Source organism: Citrus sinensis, chromosome 2, assembly GCF_022201045.2.
Source record: "Citrus sinensis cultivar Valencia sweet orange chromosome 2, DVS_A1.0, whole genome shotgun sequence".
Lineage (NCBI taxonomy): Eukaryota > Viridiplantae > Streptophyta > Magnoliopsida > Sapindales > Rutaceae > Citrus > Citrus sinensis.
Genome location: NC_068557.1, coordinates 1450718 through 1470845, shown reverse-complemented (window position 1 = coordinate 1470845; position 20128 = coordinate 1450718). Strand labels below are relative to the sequence as shown.

Genomic DNA, 20128 nt, shown 5'->3' with positions numbered 1-20128 from the left:
GGGCATACTCTCAGCGAATAGAGACATGCTGAGCTGAGTATCTGACACATTAAAACATTCATTCCAAGTACAAAAGATAATGTGATGAGTTGAGGACGACTCACAAAATATTATATAGTGACTGGCTAGAGCTTAAGTTTTCCTTGGCCTCCTCCTCTTACGCATCTGCTTCACTTCGTTCCTGTAGATACCAATCAGACTTCTGTTTCCAATTATGACATAAATGCACCAGCACACACCACCAAGGACAAAGAGAGTACCCGCTTGTCGATTGATTTATGCTCCCTCTTTGGCCAACCTCTCTTTGGCTTTTGCTTCTCATCTCCGACAAGTTTTGGTCTGTCACCCCTTTGTTTTTCCAGTTTGCCACAACTTACAAAATGGTATTGAATGTTGTGGTAAAGAAGAGAAGGTACAAAAATAGAATATTTTAAGCACTTGTAAGCAAGACATTTAAAACTCATAATATTTTAAAGCCAATGTCTATCATTTAAAACTCATATGGTGTCTTTTTATTCTGGGGTAATCTAATCACCACATAAATTACAAAATTTGTCAAATTACGACAACGGAGCAACCAAACCACGCATCTAGACAGTCAAAATTAACAATTGCTAAATGTGATGCTGAACATTATAACTTTTTTTTTTATTAAACAACCACTAAAAAGGTGGGGGGTTAGGCAGGACCCATACCTGTCATATAAATCAAAATAGAAGTAATTACATAAGGAGAATGATAAAACCCAAAACCTCTTAAAATACAAGTAAATACATAAGAATAAAAGAAAAAAACAAACCATCAATTGAAATAATAAACTAAAAACTTATCGACTGATATGAGGAAAAGTTTGTGCATCTAAATGGAGAATGCCAGATAAGCTCGTAAATAGATCCTGAGTACACAAGAAAAGTCGGCTAACCCGAACATTGTAACTTATTCATAACTTGGAAGGAAAGAAAGAAATTAAGATTGATTGAAATTACAAATAAAATGACCTTACAACAAAGCATTATGGATAAGAAAAAGAATAAAAGATGCAAACAAGCATTCCCTAGAAATTAAGATCAGCGCATTTAGCCACTAAATGGAGATGGATTGGGAGGAACATCCACTTCAACAACTCCTTGAAGCATCTGTGAAACTTTCCTCATTGTCGGTCTAAGAGATGGATCCTCTTGAATGCACCAAATGGAAACCATCACAAGCTTCTCCACAAATTTTATATCATTCATGGCTGAAAAATATTTGAGATGCTTGAATATGGTGAAAATAGTAATTGTTTTTGTTATTTGTGCAATTCTTGAATTTTACAAATATATAAAGACGTTCAAGATGTTGTACAAGGAAAGACAATATTTACAATAATTATAATAATCAACTAGCCATTGTGATGAATCCACCATGACATGTGCTGCTATATTTTCCATCAATTATGGCTTAGACGAGATGTTGGAAATCCTCTTGCCATGGTAGTACAAGCTACCATATTTGTTGCTTGTGACTTATCAGCCCCCCTCAAGCTAGGCAGTGTCATGCGATGAACGCCTAGCTTGGTTCGTAGCGTGAGAAATTGATGCTTCCCCAAAGGTTTTGTAAGAGTGTCTGTAATCTGAAGATGAGAAGGCACATATCGTGTAAATAATGACCCTTTAGCGACCTTCTCACAAACAAAATGCACGTCAAGCTTAATATGTTTCATTCTAGCATGAAACACTGGGTTCTTAATCATATGAATTGCACTCAAATTGTCACAGAGAAGCGTGGGTGCTTTCAGAATACATAACCCAATGTCATTAAATAGATATGTGAGCCATGTTAACTCGACAGCGGCAAGGGCCATGGACCTATATTCGGCTTCGGCATTTGAGCGAGAGATTGTGTGTTGTTTCTTGGAGCTCCAAGAGATACAATTGCTTCCAAGATAAATGCAAAATCCTGTTGTACTTCGTCTCGTTATCGGACATCCAGCCCAATCGGAATCGGAAAAGGCATAGAGCTTGAGAGAGCTTTGAGACAAAAATCTAAGGCCAAAGTCAAGGGTACCTTTACGGTAACGAAGGATCCTTTTCACGTCCTTGAGGTTGGCTTTTGTTGGCGCTTGGAAGTGTTGAGAGACTCGATTGACACCAAATGTGATATCGGGCCTTGTGTAGGTGAGATATTGAAGGCTTCCAACAAGGCCTCTATATTCGGTCGCATCCACAGGTTCATTATCATCCGAACACGGTATTGATCGTATAGCCATCAGCGTGTTAATAAGAGAACAATCATGAATTCTTGCCTTGGAAAGAAGGTCTTTAGTGTACTTCGCTTGAGATAGAAAGATGCCATGCGTGAATTGTTGAACTTCAATGCCTAAGAAGTAATGTAGGTTGCCAAGATCTTTTAAAGCGAACTTTGAGCTCAGATTGTTGATGATTGATTGAATTTCCTTCTTATTATTTCATGTAATGATCACATCATCAACATAAATTAATATAAGTATAAGAATGGATTTGTTATTAAATATAAATAAAGAGCTATCAGCTTTGCTACTAGAAAATCCAAGAGAAATTAAGGCTTGAGAAAGACACTCGAACCACGCTCTAGGTGCCTGTTTCAGGCCATAGAGTGATTTTTGAAGCTTGCAAACATATGCTGGACGACGTGAATTGCGAAACCCGGGAGGCTGCTCCATGTAGACAATCTCCTTTAATAGTCTATGAAGAAAAGCATTGCAAACATCCAGCTGCTTGATAAGCCATTTTGAGCTCACAGCAATTGCAAGGATAAAGTGAATAGATGTGGCCTTTATAACGGGACTGAAGGTTTCATCGAAGTCGACTCCTGGAACCTGTGTGAATCCCTTAGCAACTAATCGAGCTTTATAGCGATCAATGGTTCCATCTTCTCTCTATTTGATACGATATACCCATTTCGATCTGATGACATTAACATTGTTAGGCGCGACACAAAGACCCATGTCTGATTTTGATGCAATGCTTGAAACTCTTCTTTTATAACTTGAGTCCAAAGTGGATTCTTTAAGGCAGTTTTGAGTGTTTTGGGTTCAATTTCTCTACTATGGCTGGCTTGAAGGGCTAATTTAGGATTTGTTTGAGTTTATTGCGTGTCATCATGGGATTAGTATTTAGGCTATGCGGTTTTGCAGCTGTGTTTGGTATCTTAAGTTCCACAAATAAGCGATTGGATATGTCAGGATAATCTGATTGTGAATTTCAGGCAGGGCTGTTGTCTGTATTTCTGGACAAATTAGGTGGTTCAGTTGCATGTGAACTACTAGAATTTGAATCATTTGTAGTCAAAGGTTGCATTGCATGTGGAGACTCCAAAATATTTGGAATTGCTTCTGACTTGTCGAGTGGAGTTGCTGAATTCAAATTGTCCTCTAAATTGTCTTGTGGGAAATCTAAAATAATTGGAGAAGTGGCATTTGAGTTGTTGTCCAAGTTCACATCCTTGTGGGGCATGAATTGCACATGTGGTGTTGATATTGTAGCACCTTTACAATTGTTTACTTTGACAACACGTGAATCATTAAGATTCTCACAATTGGGAGAATTCTTTGGGAGCCACTCATCTTGTTGAGGGAAGGTGGTCAATGTACTATGTTCCTGCACATTAAAAAAATGATGTTAATTTTTTGAATGGTAAATAATTTTCATCAAATACAACAAGCCTTGATATATATACACGATTAGTCTTAGGTTGTAGACAATGATATCCTTTATGGAGGGGACTATAGCCTATGAAAACACATGGATATGATTTTTTATCAAATTTTATTTTACTGTAATCTCGAAGATAAGGAAAACATCTACAACCTAGGACTTTTAACCCTCTATAGTCCGGTAATTTTTTGAAAAGAATTTCATAAGGGCTTTTATTTTTTAAAGGTGAAAGAGGCAGCCTGTTAATGATATAAATGGCTGCAAGAAAAGAATCCACCCATAATTTGAGTGGCAAAGAAGCATGAAACATCATCGTCAAGGCTGTCTCATTGATGTGCCTATGCTTTCTCTCAGCAACACCATTTTGCTCCGGAGTGTATGGACAAGAAATTTGTCTTGTGATGCCGCAATTTTCAAGATGTTTAATGAAGGCCATAGAATTAAATTCCCCTCATCCATCGCTTTGAAATATTGTGATCTTTTTGTCCAATTGTGTTTCAACTAGTTTCTGAATTTCAAGAAGCACTTCAAGAAATCAGATTTTTGTTTTAAGGGATATAACCAACTAAAACGCAAATAATCATCTACAAATAATATATAGTAACGAAAATGTTGAGTAGAAGTAATGGGAGCTAGATCCCATATATCACAATGCACTTTTTGTAAAGGAAAATCTGCTTTATTATTAGATAAAGTAAAAGATTTCCTACAACTCTTGCCTAATTGGCAAGAAACATAAATACGGGGTGCTTTAGACCAACTAGAAAAGTCAATAAAATCATTGCGTTTTAAGGCCTCCAAGATTTTAGGATTGGCATGGCCAAGCCTCTTGTACCATAAACTAAAACCGCTAGATTCTCCTTGAATTGCATTGAAGGCAGCATGAAAGTCTCTTTCCAATGTGTATAGCTTCCCTTTCTTACTCCCCTTTGCCAGAACCTTGTTTTCCTTGCTCTTCACAATAAAACCATCAGTGTTAAATTCAAAAACACATTTAATATCATCAATGAGTTGGCCAACTGATAAGAGATTCTTTTTGAGTTTTGGAACAACTAAAATATTATTCAAGTGTAAAGAACCATGATTTGTATTTAAAGAAGCAGAACCAATATGTGAAATATTTAAATCTTGACCATTGCCGACAATTATTTTGTCATTACCTCTATACGGCCTTACATGATCAAGATTACGTGTGTTATTTGTCATGTGTGATATTGCTCCAGAATCCACATAGAACTGTTGATCATTATTTTCTTGAAGATTCATGGCAGCTAGGGCCTGTGGATCCTCTTCATTGTCATAGTCGTATCTGTACCAACATTCAACAGCACTATGTTTGTGACAGATTTGGCAAATAACTTCTTCATCTGAGGTATTATTTTCTTTATTTGGTTTTTGAGGCTGCTGTTGTGGTTTACGATTGTTGCCATTGTAATGGTTGTAGTTGTTGGGTAATTTCTACCACCTGAGTTTCGTTGAGATCCTCTACCTCGGTATGGAGGTCTTCCACTTCTTTGATTTCTGCCTCTTCCACGTTGACCAAAGAAGGCTTGGTTTTGATTTGTGCTAAGTCTAGCTTCTTCATCTTTTTCTACGATCACAGTATGTTCATGGTTTTGGAGAGCATTGATGAATTGTTTAAGGCTGGGATATGGAGGTTTAGTGAGCATTGCAGTTTTGAAGTCAGCATATTTGGGACCTAAGGCTTTTGCAATTTGAAAAATCTTGTCATCATCGTTCATTGGTTTTCCAATGGCTGCCAACTTGTTGCAAAGGCCCTTGAATTTCTTAAGAAATTCATCAAGCTTGGAAGATCATTTCTTTAGAGAATAAAGGCTATCTTTTAGCCATTCTTGCTCCTTAGTTGCAGGCAGCATGTTTTCTTCAACGGTGAGCCAGATTTCTCGAGTCTTTTGCAAGCCGATAACCATGCTCAACACGTCTTCGTTCATCATACTTCTGAGCCAAGTTGTGAGAAGTCCATCATTATTTTTCCACATGAGAAAATATGGATTATTTATCTCCTTCCCATCTTGCTCTATCATCTTCGGTGGAGTCTTAACATCAACTATATGGTGATTTAGCCCAAGGGTAAATATAAGTGGTTGAACTTGAGAACTCCAAATAAGATAATTTTCAGTGTTGAGTTTTATTGGAACCAAACTCGAACACTGATGGAAAGATTGAAGGGATAGGGATGGTTTTGAATTTGAACTTGAAGCCATTAGGCTCTGATACCCTGAAAAATATTTGAGATACTTGAATAGGGTGAAAATAGTAATTGTTTTTGTTACTTGTGCAATTCTTGAATTTTACAAATATACAAAGACGTTCAAGATGCTGTACAAGGAAAGACAATATTTACAATAATTATAATAATCAACTAGCCGTTGTGATGAATCCACCATGACATGTGCTACTATATTTTCCATCAATTATGGCTTAGACGAGATGTTGGAAATCCTCTAGCCATGGCGGTACAAGCTACCATATTTGTTGCTTGTCACTTATCAATGGCTTCCATGTCTCCCTCAACCAAATCATCCAATTTCCCATTTCTGTAGCAATCAAAAGCCCAATCTGTTAAAATTGCATACTCCTCACCCATTTCAATATCAAAACTTTTCCTGCAGGAAATGATTTCCAGCAATAAAAAACCAAAGCTGTACACATCAACCTTTGCTGTGATTGTTGAGTTCCTAAACCATTCAGGAGCTACGTACCCTTCTGTCCTCTTATAGCTGTCTTAATAGTTTTGCTCTGATTCAGTGTCAAAAACTTTGCCAAACCAAAGTCCGATATCCGAGCATTGTAGTGATCATCAAGCTATATATTCTGAGGCTTTATATCACAAAGGATGATCTGAGAGCTGCAATCTTCATGTAGGTACAAAAGCCCTCTTGCAATCTGAAATGCAATGTTAGTTCTCAGGTTCCAACTAGGCTTCAAGTTTCCGAAAAGGAAACTTGCTAATGTTCCATTATTCAAGAACTCATACACCAACAACCTGTTCAGGCCTTCGTCACAGAACCCTAGCAACCGAACAAGGTTCTTGTGATGAGTCTGGCTAATCACGAAGACTTCATTCTTGAATTCTCTTTCACCATCTTGAAACACTATCCAATTTCTTGACTGCAACTGCAGTAGTACTTGTCTTGTTGTTTGAATTACACCTTTGTAAACAATACCAAAAGATCCTCTGCCGACTTCTTCCTTGAAGTTATCTGTAGCTTCCTCAAGCGCTTTGTAGCTAAAACAACGCAAATTTGTTTCAACGGTGCCATCGCCTGGACTGTTTCTTATCCATTTCTTCTTATAGATGAAGAAAAAACCAAGAACAACTGCACAAACCATTGCAAAATTCACAAACACGGAGCTTCCTAAGAGTACTGATCCTGTGGCATTCATCATCTTCCTTTTCTTCTTGTCTTCATGATCCGGAGGACGAGGGACTGATGGAGGATCATCACCTTTATTCTTATATTTTATAAAAGCTTTGCTCGTAATACGGCTATCTGTCATGCCATTGGAGAGAGGCAGCTTCTTGAAGCAGCAGCTATCGTCTTCAAAAATAACCGCAGCACAGAAACAATCACTCAAGCAAGAGTTTTGCACTGCACTTCATTATAGTTCTTGAAACGCTCGTAGTCTGACTGAGGCCAATCTATATTTTTGACCTCATGAAAGTCAAACAATTCTTTGTTATAACCCTGCCCTCCTCCCCAGCAGCTCAATTCAAAATCTGGTTTACAGCTTCCGTACCTGTCATTCTCATCAAGTAAAGAATACCCTTTCGGGCATGCACACCTTGGTCTTCGATCACTATCTAAGGTGCAAATACTGTTATATCCACAAGCACCACTTCCCAAGCCTCCTCCAATATTAACACAAATATTTTCAGGCTCAGACCAGACAACAGACCAGTTTCCATTACCATTCTTTGGATAAAAATATTGCGCGAAAACACCATCAAAATTTAGAGTCGCTCTATGGTAACAGTCTGCAGCAGGGACTACTCTTCCTTTTGTGAGATCAAACCTCTGGCTATTTCTTCTCAATATGTACATGTAACCAGACTCATTGAACATCACTTGGTAACCAGAATTTGATGACTTTGTAGAATCATAAGTACCACTACTGTAGTAAGCATCATAGACAAGATCAGTAGGCAAATTTGCAATATTGAGCACGAGATTACCTTTTTTAAGCAAGCGAAATTGGAACCGTCCTCGCGAGAATTTGGTCTCCGATTTTCGAGAAAAAAGCCCTTGTTCAGTCTCCATCATTTGCCCTGGCAGCAATGTATCCGTAGGATTGCTGAAGCTGTCCCATAACCTGATAGTGCTGCTGCTTACAAGCACAAAATTGCCTGTATCATTCATATGGCCAACAGCGACTGCACCAATATCAATTTTAGAGCTCCAAACTTGCTTGCCTTGAGGATCATTAAGTACTAGCCCTTGATCAGCAGTAAGCTTTACTTGTGATCCTCTTGGGACAGCAGGATTTTGATCTTTATTATCTGTGTACCAGACAACAGTTTTTTCAGGTATCTTGTTGAAAAATATTGAAAGCAAGAAAAGATCATTGGTGTTGTTTTCTTCATCAAGCTGGTGAAATCCAAATGCAAAATCACCAGAAGGAGAAAACCATGGAGAGCTGTCAGTGCCTGCTGTAAGAGTTGCGCCCGCAGGTACAGTTCCATTGTTTTGAGCAGTGGCTAAATGTAAATCATATGGAAGCAGAAATAGTAAGAATATGGAGTACGATTTAGCAGAAGCCATTGCAGTAGCTATTTGGAGAAGCACTTCAAGAAATTATATAACACAATCATGGGCAAAAATGATTAAAATAAATCATGAAATGAGAACAGAGAGGAGGGAAACATTTACAAGTCAAAAAATAGAAAGGTAAAATTACATATATTATCCACATGTCAAAGTTATTATTAATTGCTAGACTTTGCTTCTTTCTATCTTTGAATTATCTTGCCTCGATAATTAAAGTGGATATAAAAACCCTTTGATTAATCAAAGTCAATTAAGCGGAAGTTATAAGCTGAGAGCATTTTTTCCCGCCTTAATTGCATTTCCAGTCAGTCAATGTTTTTTAAAACCGGCATCAAAGTATCAAAATTGAAATTTAACTGAAATCTAAAATAAAAGAAAATAACAAATAAATAAACTCTCACATCACATGAAGATTCAAGCCCTCCACATCAAGAATAAGGTAGGAGGAAATTTTAGAATAGGGATATATTTGGCCTTTAAATAAAAAGTGTTGTTCATAACTCGTTGACTACTACTCAGTAAGTATTAAAATGACTAAAATATCATTTGCTTATTGCATAATTATATTTAATATTCCTTTCATAACATTATTCTATAATTTTTAATAAAACTCTTATTGACAACCAAAAAATTAAATTTTTTTTTTTTGGTCAAAACTCTATTGGTAAAAATTCTACTAATAAAATCTCTACAATAAGCTCTATTTGAAAAATTATACCAATTGGCCAAAACTAAGAAACAAAATATCTAACCGAATCAATTCCATTCGGTTTGATTTGGATTTACTTTGAATCCTTATATTTTCTTTTATTCATACGCTTGACTTGGGTTGATGACATAAACATCTTAAAACTTGTCAAGCATGAATGAATATGTGGTTTTTCAACTTAATTAATTAATTGTGCCTTTCATAGTAATGAAAAGTTTTTTCTTCAAGCATGTCCTAATTTTAGTTTAATTGACATGAAATTGGAATTTTATTGAAGAATAAAAGCATAAACATGAGTTGGCCAAAATGATGTTGTGGTTAGTATGCTGATTGTTGCCATTCCTAGTGTTAAGAAATAACAAGGCTCAGTTGATCACCAACTACAGTATATATTTGCAAAAACTAAACCAAAAGAAAGATCAATAAATAACACAAATAGCCATATATATATATATATAGCTTCATCAAAGATTTAATCCATAGCACAAACAGCCATAATTTTTTAATCCAAGTATATTTTACCCTTAATAACAATGGCACCATATATCAAACAAACCCTAGTTAAGCAGACACAAGCTAGCATAACATCCATATGCACCATTTATTGATAACAGAATTAAGCATAAATCCCTAGATTCATATGGGCATCATATTCTCAATCTTGAGATCTTTTAAGGCTTCTTAGTATTGGTGGACTTCTTCTCAAGATTGGCCTTGAGCTTCCTCTTCTTCTCCTCATTAAGCATATCAGTGATGAGTATGTCACCATCCTCGTTGGCTTCGGAGCTCAGATTGTTGTCATCATTAGGAACACAGTCCAAGCTCTTTATTTTAATTGCTCTCCCCTTGTGTCGAGGGCGCAGATCATATCCCACCTTAGTCATTGCTGAACATATATGTATGCTTCCAACAGTTAAGAAATGCTAGTTTTATTGCTAAAAGAAGGCTGTAACAATACTTTGTGCCAACTATGCTTTCAAGAAATTCAATTGACTTATCAAATATGGTAATTAAAAATAGTGATTGACAAGGATATGCTCATATATATGAAATCAAGACAATCATGATGCAAGAAAATCGATTAATTATGCCTCAATGGACCTGTTAACATAAAGTCTCTATAGGAAGTTTGCTATTAATCATACATAATAGGGAAACAAAATTGTTGGAAATTAGATTTGAGTGTGAGCAACCACTTCCATATATAGTGCCATACCTGTGATCAATCAATCTGTTCCAAACATAAAACCCAAATTCCATAAGGACATAAGGCCTCTCATAAATATAGTAGCAACGAGAAGATTGAGACCATAGTCAAGGAGAAGTTCAAGAGAAGAAAGGAAGGAAATAATTGGAAGGTAACAAGACAAGTCACCCTCATAGAATATATTTCCATTAATTTTCCATGCCAACATTTGTTTCTTTTTTACTTTATTTTTACATGACAAAGTGATCTTTTTAGCAATTAAATTTAAAAGGAATCCATGTCATAAATCTAATAAATGTGTTTGTTATCAAATGCAGTGTTACTATAATTAATTCCTACTTTTTAATTAACATAGCAGAAAATAATAATTAATTGGCATTTTCTGTTTATGCATGTTTCTATTGATGTATATCAATAGGATAAGATTAAATGAATATTGAATCAAATTTTTTTGTTAATTAAACATGCACAAAATACAATTATAATCCAAATTAATTAATATAATCACACACACGAATCAATAAATATTAATCATTCATGCTTTTAATATGTAGGAATAAAGTTATTGGATTCAGAATAAGATGAGTTTGCTTTTGCCGGAAGAGGAAAACTTGACCTAATCAATGAAATTTTTATTCGTTTAAAGTACTAAAAAGTTTTTCGTTAGTTTATTACGTCATTTATTATGGCGCAAAAACAAAATTCAAATTTTCGCGGCTTAATATAAATTTTCTGTAAAAAAATAAATTAAAAGGAAGAATATATTTACCTTTCTCATTAGAAGATGAAGCTATTGCAGCTTGCTCCAGATTCACTGTTGCATTAGCGAATGTTTCTTCCCTATATAATAAAAAAAGTACATGTTAGCTATTGGTTTAAGCTATGATGGATATTTTATCTTCTTGTATTTCAAAATTCTAAACCGATGGTTGGTTCACTTCCGACAAAAAATTCCTCAAACTTTATTTTTTAGAATTTGCTGAACAATAAGGAAATAGTACTAATTCACTTTAAAAAACGTAAAATGAAAATAAAATAGAACTTGAGTATCAAAAAATTACTTTTGATTATTAGCAAAGGAATTGGATTTCTCTTTATCTGGATCTTCCGGTCCACCACCATCTTTGCTGGCCTATGCAATAGAGTTAAAAATATGAAAGAAATTAGTACATGCAAAAATCTTAATAACATACTGATCATCAATTGTTGCATGCCAAAGATCTTCAAAGATCTTTATGGTTTGATACCCAGCATATATGAATCAAACCCATATAATAGATAATCTTTGATGAACTGATCCAAATGTTATAAAAAATGAACTTAATTCAGAAAATAAAAATAAGATCTTTAGACTGCAAATTAACATAAAAAGAGAGAAGAGAGATATAAGGCCAGAAGGGCAAAATCTCCAGAAACAACCATTGTTTGGCTTGAATTTGCTTCAATCAATTGCATATTCTCTTGATTGCTGCTTGAATTCCCCTCATCAGAGGCACGAGGCTGCTGCATCATTTGCACGTCACTGTACTTTTTCACTGACAATTCTTTGAGTTTCTCTTTGTCCACCACATTAAAGTACAGTACTTCAATCTCCCCTAATTCATGTGATGGTGAATCAGATGGAGTACCAGAGTGCTCCATTGCAAATCTGTCACGGTTTCTCATCCTCATTTTGCAATTGCACTAAAATTATTATATTGTTATCAATTTGGTTCTGAATATTATAAGTAAAAGTGAGAGAAGAGTTGATAAGTTTTGATGTAATGATACCCTAAGTTTTGATGTAATGATACGGGGGTAACGGTTTCTTCTCTCTTTCGTTTGTATTTATTATTTTGTGGCAACAGCTTATTTGGTAATGATTTTTAACAAGTGTTACACTCTTAGAGCCGCCATGTATGAACAAAGCTCACAAATAGTTAACCTTCCAAAATAAAAATGCACAAGCCTTTTATTTTATTTTCACAGTGCAACGAAAATAAAATTAAAAAAATAAGAACTAATTTCATTTTCTCTAATAATCACATTTTCTCATAAGTCCTTAATCCTTATTTTATATATATTTATTTAAATTCCCATAAGTTCTTTAAAATGCGATGATTCGCATGTATGTCTAATCAAGTTTTTGACGCACTAAGCAGTGGCTCTTGCTCAGTCACTGTCGCGGAACTTTGGGGCTTGTATCAGGGACTGCAACTTGCATGGAATTTTGGCATCCGAAGACTAAAAGTTGAAACGGATAGTCTGTGTATTACTCAGTTGCTGGCTAAACCTTTGGTAATGCCTAATGAATATGCTCCTTTGATCCAGGCTATCAAGGATTACCTTAATTTGGATTGGCAAGTGTCCCTCTCGCATATTTACAGAGAAGCTAATTTTGCTGCAGATTATATGGCGAACCTCGATTTTTCTATCCCTCTTGGTCTCATTGTGTACCCTACACCTCCTTTGGGGGTTAGGTCCTTTTTATTTCATGACTCCTACGGGATCTCGTGAAAATATTTGAGATGCTTGAATATGGTGAAAATAGGAATTTTTTTTGTTACTTTTACAATTCTTGATTTTTACAAATATATAAAGACGTTCAAGATGTTGTACAAGGAAAGACAATATTTACAATAATTATAATAATCAACTAGCCGTTGTGATGAATCCACCATGACATGTGCTGCTATATTTTCCATCAATTATGGCTTAGACGAGATGTTGGAAATCCTCTTGCCATGGCAGTACAAGCTACCATATTTGTTGCTTGTGACTTGTCCTTATCAGCCCCCCTCAAGCTAGGCAGTGACATGCGATGAATGCCTACCTTGGTTCGTAGCGTGAGAAATTGATGCTTCCCCAAAGGTTTTGTAAGAGTGTCTGCAATCTGAAGATGAGAAGGCACATATCGTGTAAATAATGACCCTTTAGCAACCTTCTCACGAACAAAATGCACGTCAAGCTCAATGTGTTTCATTCTAGCATGAAACACTGGGTTCTTAGTCATATGAATTGCACTCAAATTGTCACAGAGAAGTGCGGGTGCTTTCGGAATACAGAACCCAATGTCATTAAGGAGATATGTGAGCCATGTTAACTCGGCAACGGCAGAGCCATGGACCTATATTCGGCTTCGACACTTGAGCGAGAGACTGTGTGTTGTTTCTTAGAGCTCCAAGAGATACAGTTGCTTCCAAGATAAATGCAAAATCCTGTTGTACTTCGTCTTGTTATCGGACATCCAGCCCAATCGGAATCGGAAAAGGCATAGAGCTTGAGAGAGCTTTGAGACAAAAATCTAAGGCCAAAGTCAAGGGTACCTTTAAGGTAATGAAGGATCCTTTTCATGTCCTTGAGGTTGGCTTTTGTTGGCGCTTGGAAGTGTTGAGAGACTCGATTGACAGCAAATGTGATATCAGGCCTTGTGTAGGTGAGATATTGAAGGCTTCCAACAAGGCCTCTATATTCGGTTGCATCCACAGGTTTATTACCATCCGAACACGGTATTGATCGTATAGCCATCGGCGTGTTGATAGGAGAACAATCCTGCATTCTTGCCTTGGAAAGAAGGTCTTTAGTGTACTTCGCTTGAGATAGAAAGATGCCATGCGTGAATTGTTGAACTTCAATGCCTAGGAAGTAATGTAGGTTGCCAACATCCTTTAAAGCGAACTTTGAGCTCAGATTGTTGATGATTGATTGAATTTCCTTCTTATTATTTCATGTAATGATCACATCATCAACATAAATTAATATAAGTATAAGAATGGATTCGTTATTAAATATAAATAAAGAGCTATCAGCTTTGCTACTAGAAAATCCAAGAGAAATTAAGGCTTGAGAAAGACACTCGAACCACGCTCTAGGTGCCTGTTTCAGGCCATAGAGCGATTTTTTAAGCTTCCAAACATATGCTGGATGACGTGAATTGCGAAATCCAGGAGGCTGTTCCATGTAGACAGTCTCCTTTAATAGTCCATGAAGAAAAGCATTGCGAACATCTAGCTGCTTGATAAGCCATTTTGAGCTCACAACAATTGCAAGGATAAGGCGAATAGTTGTGGCCTTTATAACGGGACTGAAGGTTTCATCGAAGTCGACTCTTGAAACCTGTGTGAATCCCTTGGCAACTAATCGAGCTTTATAGCGATCAATGGTTCCATCTTCTCTGTATTTGATACGATATACCCACTTCGATCCAATGACATTAACATTGTTAGGCCGCGACACAAGGACCCATGTCTGATTTTAATGCAATGCTTAAAACTCTTCTTTCATAGCTTGAGTCCAAAGTGGATTCTTTAAGGCTGTTTTGAGTGTTTTAGGTTCAATTTCTCTACTGTGGCTGGCTTGAAGGGCTAATTTAGGATTTTGTTTGAGTTTATTGCGTGTCATCATGGGATGAGTATTTAGGCTTTGCGGTTCCGCAGCTGTGTTTGGTATCTTAAGTTCCACAAATAAGCGATTGGATATGTCAGGATAATCTGGTTGTGAATTTGTGGCAGGGCTGTTGTTCGTATTTCTGGACAAATTAGGTGGTTCAGTTGCATGTGAACTACTAGAATTTGAATCATTTGTAGTAAAAGGTTGCATTGCATGTGGAGACTCCAAAATATTTAGAATTGCTTCTGACTTGTCGTGTGGAGTTGCTGAATTCAAATTGTCCTCTAAATTGTCTTGTGGGAAATTTGAAATAATTGGAGAAGTAGCATTTGAGTTGTTGTCCAAGTTCACGTGCTTGTGGGGCATGAATTGCACATGTGGTGTTGATATTGTAGCGCCTTTACAATTGTTTACTTTGACAGCATGTGAATCATTAAGATTCTCACAATTGGGAGAATTCTTTGGGAGCCACTCATCTTGTTGAGGGAAGGTGGTCAATGTACTATGTTCCTGCACATTAAAAAATGACGTTAATTTTTTGAATGGTAAATAATTTTCATCAAATACAACATGCCTTGATATATATACACGATTAGTCTCAGGTTGTAGACAACGATATCCTTTATGAAGGGGACTATAGCCTATGAAAACACATGGATATGATTTTTTATCAAATTTTGTTTTACAGTAATCCCGAAGATAAGGAAAACATCTACAACCTAGGACTTTTAACCCTTTATAGTCCGGTAATTTTTTGAAAAGAATTTCATAAGGGCTTTTATTTTTTTAAGGTGAAAGAGGCAGCATGTTAATGATATAAGTGGCTGCAAGAAAAGAATCCACCCATAATTTGAGTGGCAAAGAAGCATGAAACATCATCGTCAAGGCTGTCTCATTGATGTGTCTATGCTTTCTCTCGGCAACACCATTTTGCTCCGGAGTGTATGGACAACAAATTTGTCTTGTGATACCGCAATTTTCAAGATGTTTGATGAAGGCTATAGAATTAAATTCCCCTCCTCCATCGCTTTGAAATATTGTGATCTTTTTGTCCAATTGCTTTTCAACTTGTTTCTGAAATTTCAAGAAGCACTCTAAGAAATCAGATTTTTATTTTAAGGGATATAACCAACTAAAACGTGAATAATCATCTACAAATACTACATAGTAACGAAAATGATGAGTAGAAGTAATGGGAGCTGGACCCCATATATCACAATGCACTTTTTGTAAAGGAAAATCTGCTTTATTATTAGATAAATTAAAAGATTTCCTACAACTCTTGCCTAATTGGCAAGAAACACAAATACGGGGTGCTTTAGACCAACTAGAAAAGTCAATAAAATCATTGCGTTTTAAGGCCTCCAAGATTTTAGGATTGGCATGACCAAGCCTCTTGTGCCATAAACTAAAACCGCTAGATTCTCCTTGAATTGCGTTGAAGGCAGCATGAAAGTCTCCTTCCAATGTGTATAGCTTCCCTTGCTTACTCCCCTTTGCCAGAACCTTGTTTTCCTTGCTCTTCACAATAAAACCATCAGTGTCAAATTCAAAAACACATTTAATATCATCAATGAGTTGTCCAACTAATAAGAGATTCTTTTTGAGTTTTGGAACAACTAAAATATTATTTAAGTGTAAAGAACCGTGATTTGTATTTAAAGAAGCAGAACCAATATGTGAAATATTTAAATCTTGACCATTGCCGACAATTATTTTGTCATTCCTCTATACGACCTTACATGATCAAGATTACCTGTGTTATTTGTCATGTGTGATGTTGCTCCAGAATCCACATAGAACTGTTAATCATTATTTTCTTGAAGATTCATGGCAGCTAGGGCCTGTGGATCCTCTTCATTGTCATAGTCGTATCTGTACCAACATTCAGCAGCACTATGTTTGCGTTTGTGACAGATTTGGCAAATAACTTCTTCATCTGAGGTATTATTTTCTTTATTTGGTTTCTGAGGCTGCTGTTGTGGTTTACGGTTGTTGCCATTGTAATTGTTGTAGTTGTTGGGGTAATTTCTACCACCTGAGTTGCGTTGAGATCCTCTGCCTCGGTATGGAGGTCTTCCACCTCTTTGATTTCTGCCTCTTCCGCGTTGACCAAAGAAGGCTTGGTTTTGATTTGTGCCAAGTCTAGCTTCTTCATCTTTTTCTACGATCACAGTATGTTCATGGTTTTGGAGAGCATTAATGAATTGTTTAAGGCTGGGATATGGAGGTTTAGTGAGCATTGCAGTTTTGAAGTCAGCATATTTGGGACCTAAGGCTCTTGCAATTTGAAAATTCTTGTCATCATCGTTCATTGGTTTTCCAATGGCTGCCAACTTGTCGCAAAGGCCCTTGAATTTCTTAAGAAATTCATCAAGCTTGGAAGATCCTTTCTTTAGAGAATAAAGGCTATCTTTTAGCCATGTTTCTTGCTCCTTAGTTGCAGGCAGCATGTTTTCTTCAACGGTGAGCCAGATTTCTCGAGTCGTTTGCAAGCTGATAACCATGCTCAACACGTCTTCGTTCATCATACTTCTGAGCCAAGTTGTGAGAAGTCCATCATTATTTTTCCACATGAGAAAATATGGATTATTTATCTCCTTCCCATCTTGCTCTATCATCTTCGGTGGAGTCTTAACATCAACTATATGGTGATTTAGCCCAAGGGTAAATATAAGTGGTTCAACTTGAGAACTCCAAATAAGATAATTTTCAGTGTTGAGTTTTATTGGAACCAAACTCGAACACTGATGGAAAGATTGAAGGGATAGGGATGGTTCTGAATTTGAACTTGAAGCCATTAGGCTCTGATACCATGAAAATATTTGAGATGCTTGAATATGGTGAAAATAGGAATTGTTTTTGTTACTTTTACAATTCTTGATTTTTACAAATATATAAAGACGTTTAAGATGCTGTACAAGGAAAGACAATATTTACAATAATTATAATAATCAACTAGCCGTTGTGATGAATCCACCATGACATGTGCTGCTATATTTTCCATCAATTATGGCTTAGACGAGATGTTGGAAATCCTCTTGCCATGGCGGTACAAGCTACCATATTTGTTGCTTGTGACTTGTCCTTATCATCTCGTATCCTCGTTCAGTTGTCCTTTAGCTCTTTTTAGAGCCCCATCTTATCAAAAAAAAAAAAAAGTTAGGAGCTAACTTTAACCCAGACTCAACTAAAATAATATTTTTTTAAAAGAATTTTTTTTAACGTCAGTAGCTGAATTCGAACATCAAGTCTTTTTCATATCGATTTAAAGTTTATTAGTTATTTGAGTTCATACCGCGCAGTGTGATTTAAACATCAAATGTTTCATATACTATCTCAAAAGATTTTACTAGTTTAACAAAATATTAGCACCCACATAAACGTTTTCAGTCGACTTGACGATTTTTGTGCATCTAAAAACTTGTCAAGCAAGCACGATTAGTGATTTTCCAACTTAGCTATATCATCCCCATGAGTTACACTTGGTGTATGATCTATGGGCATCGTATACAGGTGTGTTTGAGTGAAACAATATTTTTACTCAAGCGTGTCCTAGTTATTTATTTTAACGTGGGTCTTCTAAATGTGGCAAGAAAATCCAAACAAAGGAAAAATCTTGAATGGAAAAAACAAACTGCAATCTGTATGTTAGGAAAGTTCATTATTGCAGGTGTACCGAGTTATATATTTTGAATTATTACTGATTTGTAACATCTTATTTTGCGAAATTAGAATTTTAAGATTTTTCATGTTTTATGGAACTGTAACCTCGTTGCAAATACTCTGGTAAAACACACAATTAGCTGCGATGGTGTAAGACGAGTGATAATTTTGAATGGATGGAAGAATTTCCACAACATTTGAATTGGTATCTTTTAATTGTACTCGCCTCAAATAATGAGATTTTATTTTAGAAAAATAATCAAAGCATAAATGGAGTTCTAATGGGCGATATTTATTTAGTCATATGAATGTTGTAACCTCTTATTATATTCTGAAATATACATAAAATATTTTGATACCCGGATTCTAATCCTATTCCTCTTAGACACCCCTAAAATTTAAACCCTTTTGAAACACGTCTACAAGCTGAAAAATATACGAACTTTCCTATGAAATGTACGCAGAAGGGTAATGGCATGGGCCATGGCAGGGCAGATTCTCAGCGAATAGAGACATGCTGAGCTGAGTATCCAACACATTAAAACATTCATTCCAAGTACAAAAGATAATGTGATGAGTTTTGGACGACTCATAAAATATTATATAGTGACTGGCTGGAGCTTAAGTTTTCCTTGGCCTCCTCCTCTTACGCTTCTGCTTCACTTCGTTCCTGTATATACCAATCAGACTTCTGTTACCAATTATGACATAAATGCACCAGCACACACCACCAAGGAGAAAGAGAGTACCCGCTTGTCGATAGATTTATGCTCCCTCTTTGGGCGACCTCTCTTTGGCTTTTGCTTCTCATCTCCGACAAGTTTTGTTCTGTCACCCCTTTGTTTTTCCAGGTTGCCACAACTTACAATATGGTATTGAATGTTGTGTTAAAGAAGAGAAGGTACAAAAATAGAATATTTTAAGCACTTGTAAGCAAGACATTTAAATATATATATAGAGAGAGAGAGAGGGGGGGCGGCGGAGGGAGGGAGGGAGATAGAGATTACTGGCTGTTTGTATCGTTGGTTTGTATCTTTGGTCAGTCCCTCTTCCAAGCTGAATTTCCTTTGCACCTTCATGATCAAAACTATGTCATTTATTATTAACTTAAGAAGACAACACATTATACAAATACGCATACAACAGTACAAGATGAAAATTTACATGCATTAAGGATAAATGTGCATATAAACACAGGTCTTGCAGGAGAACTTGATAAAATGAAATCCACTACTAGCTATATGTTTATACCTGCAGAAGGGAGATGTAAGTTGGGTTTCAAAACTGCAGACCATTGTGGCTTTATCTACAATAGAATCAGAGTACATGATAGTTACACAAGCTTGTAAGGAAGTTATTTGAACACAAAGATTATTAGAGGAGCTCAGGCACAAACAACAAAAAAATCTTGTGTTTTGTAGCAGTCAGAGTGCATTGCACATTACAGGAAATCCAATCTTTCATTCCAAGACAAATCACATAGGGGTACAATATCACTTCGTTCAAGAAGTAATGTAAGATGGAAGTGTGGATTTGCAGAAAATCCATACCAAGGATAACCTAACAGATGTTTTGACTACGCCAATCAATGCTGACAAGTTTGTATGGTGTAGATCTTCTTATGACCTAGTAGAAACGAAAGCAACATGACTATGGCGAAGCAGAAATGATGATATGGAGATTGATTGGTTCTCAACCTAATCTCCAAAAGGTG

The 20128-nt window shown here is 36.2% G+C and overlaps 1 protein-coding gene and 1 pseudogene across 1 annotated transcript in view; both read right to left on the bottom strand.

Moving 5' to 3' along the window:
- The window catches only part of LOC102607217 (octanoyltransferase LIP2, mitochondrial), a 66911-nt gene that overhangs the window by 3999 nt on the left and 42784 nt on the right, over positions 1-20128 (bottom strand). Inside the window, exon 7 of the mRNA XM_052434610.1 lies at positions 11150-11220. The gene's annotated coding sequence lies outside the window, so the exon portion shown is untranslated. The remainder of the gene's footprint in view (positions 1-11149; positions 11221-20128) is intronic.
- LOC102608015 (G-type lectin S-receptor-like serine/threonine-protein kinase RLK1) lies at positions 1077-8458 on the bottom strand (annotated as a pseudogene).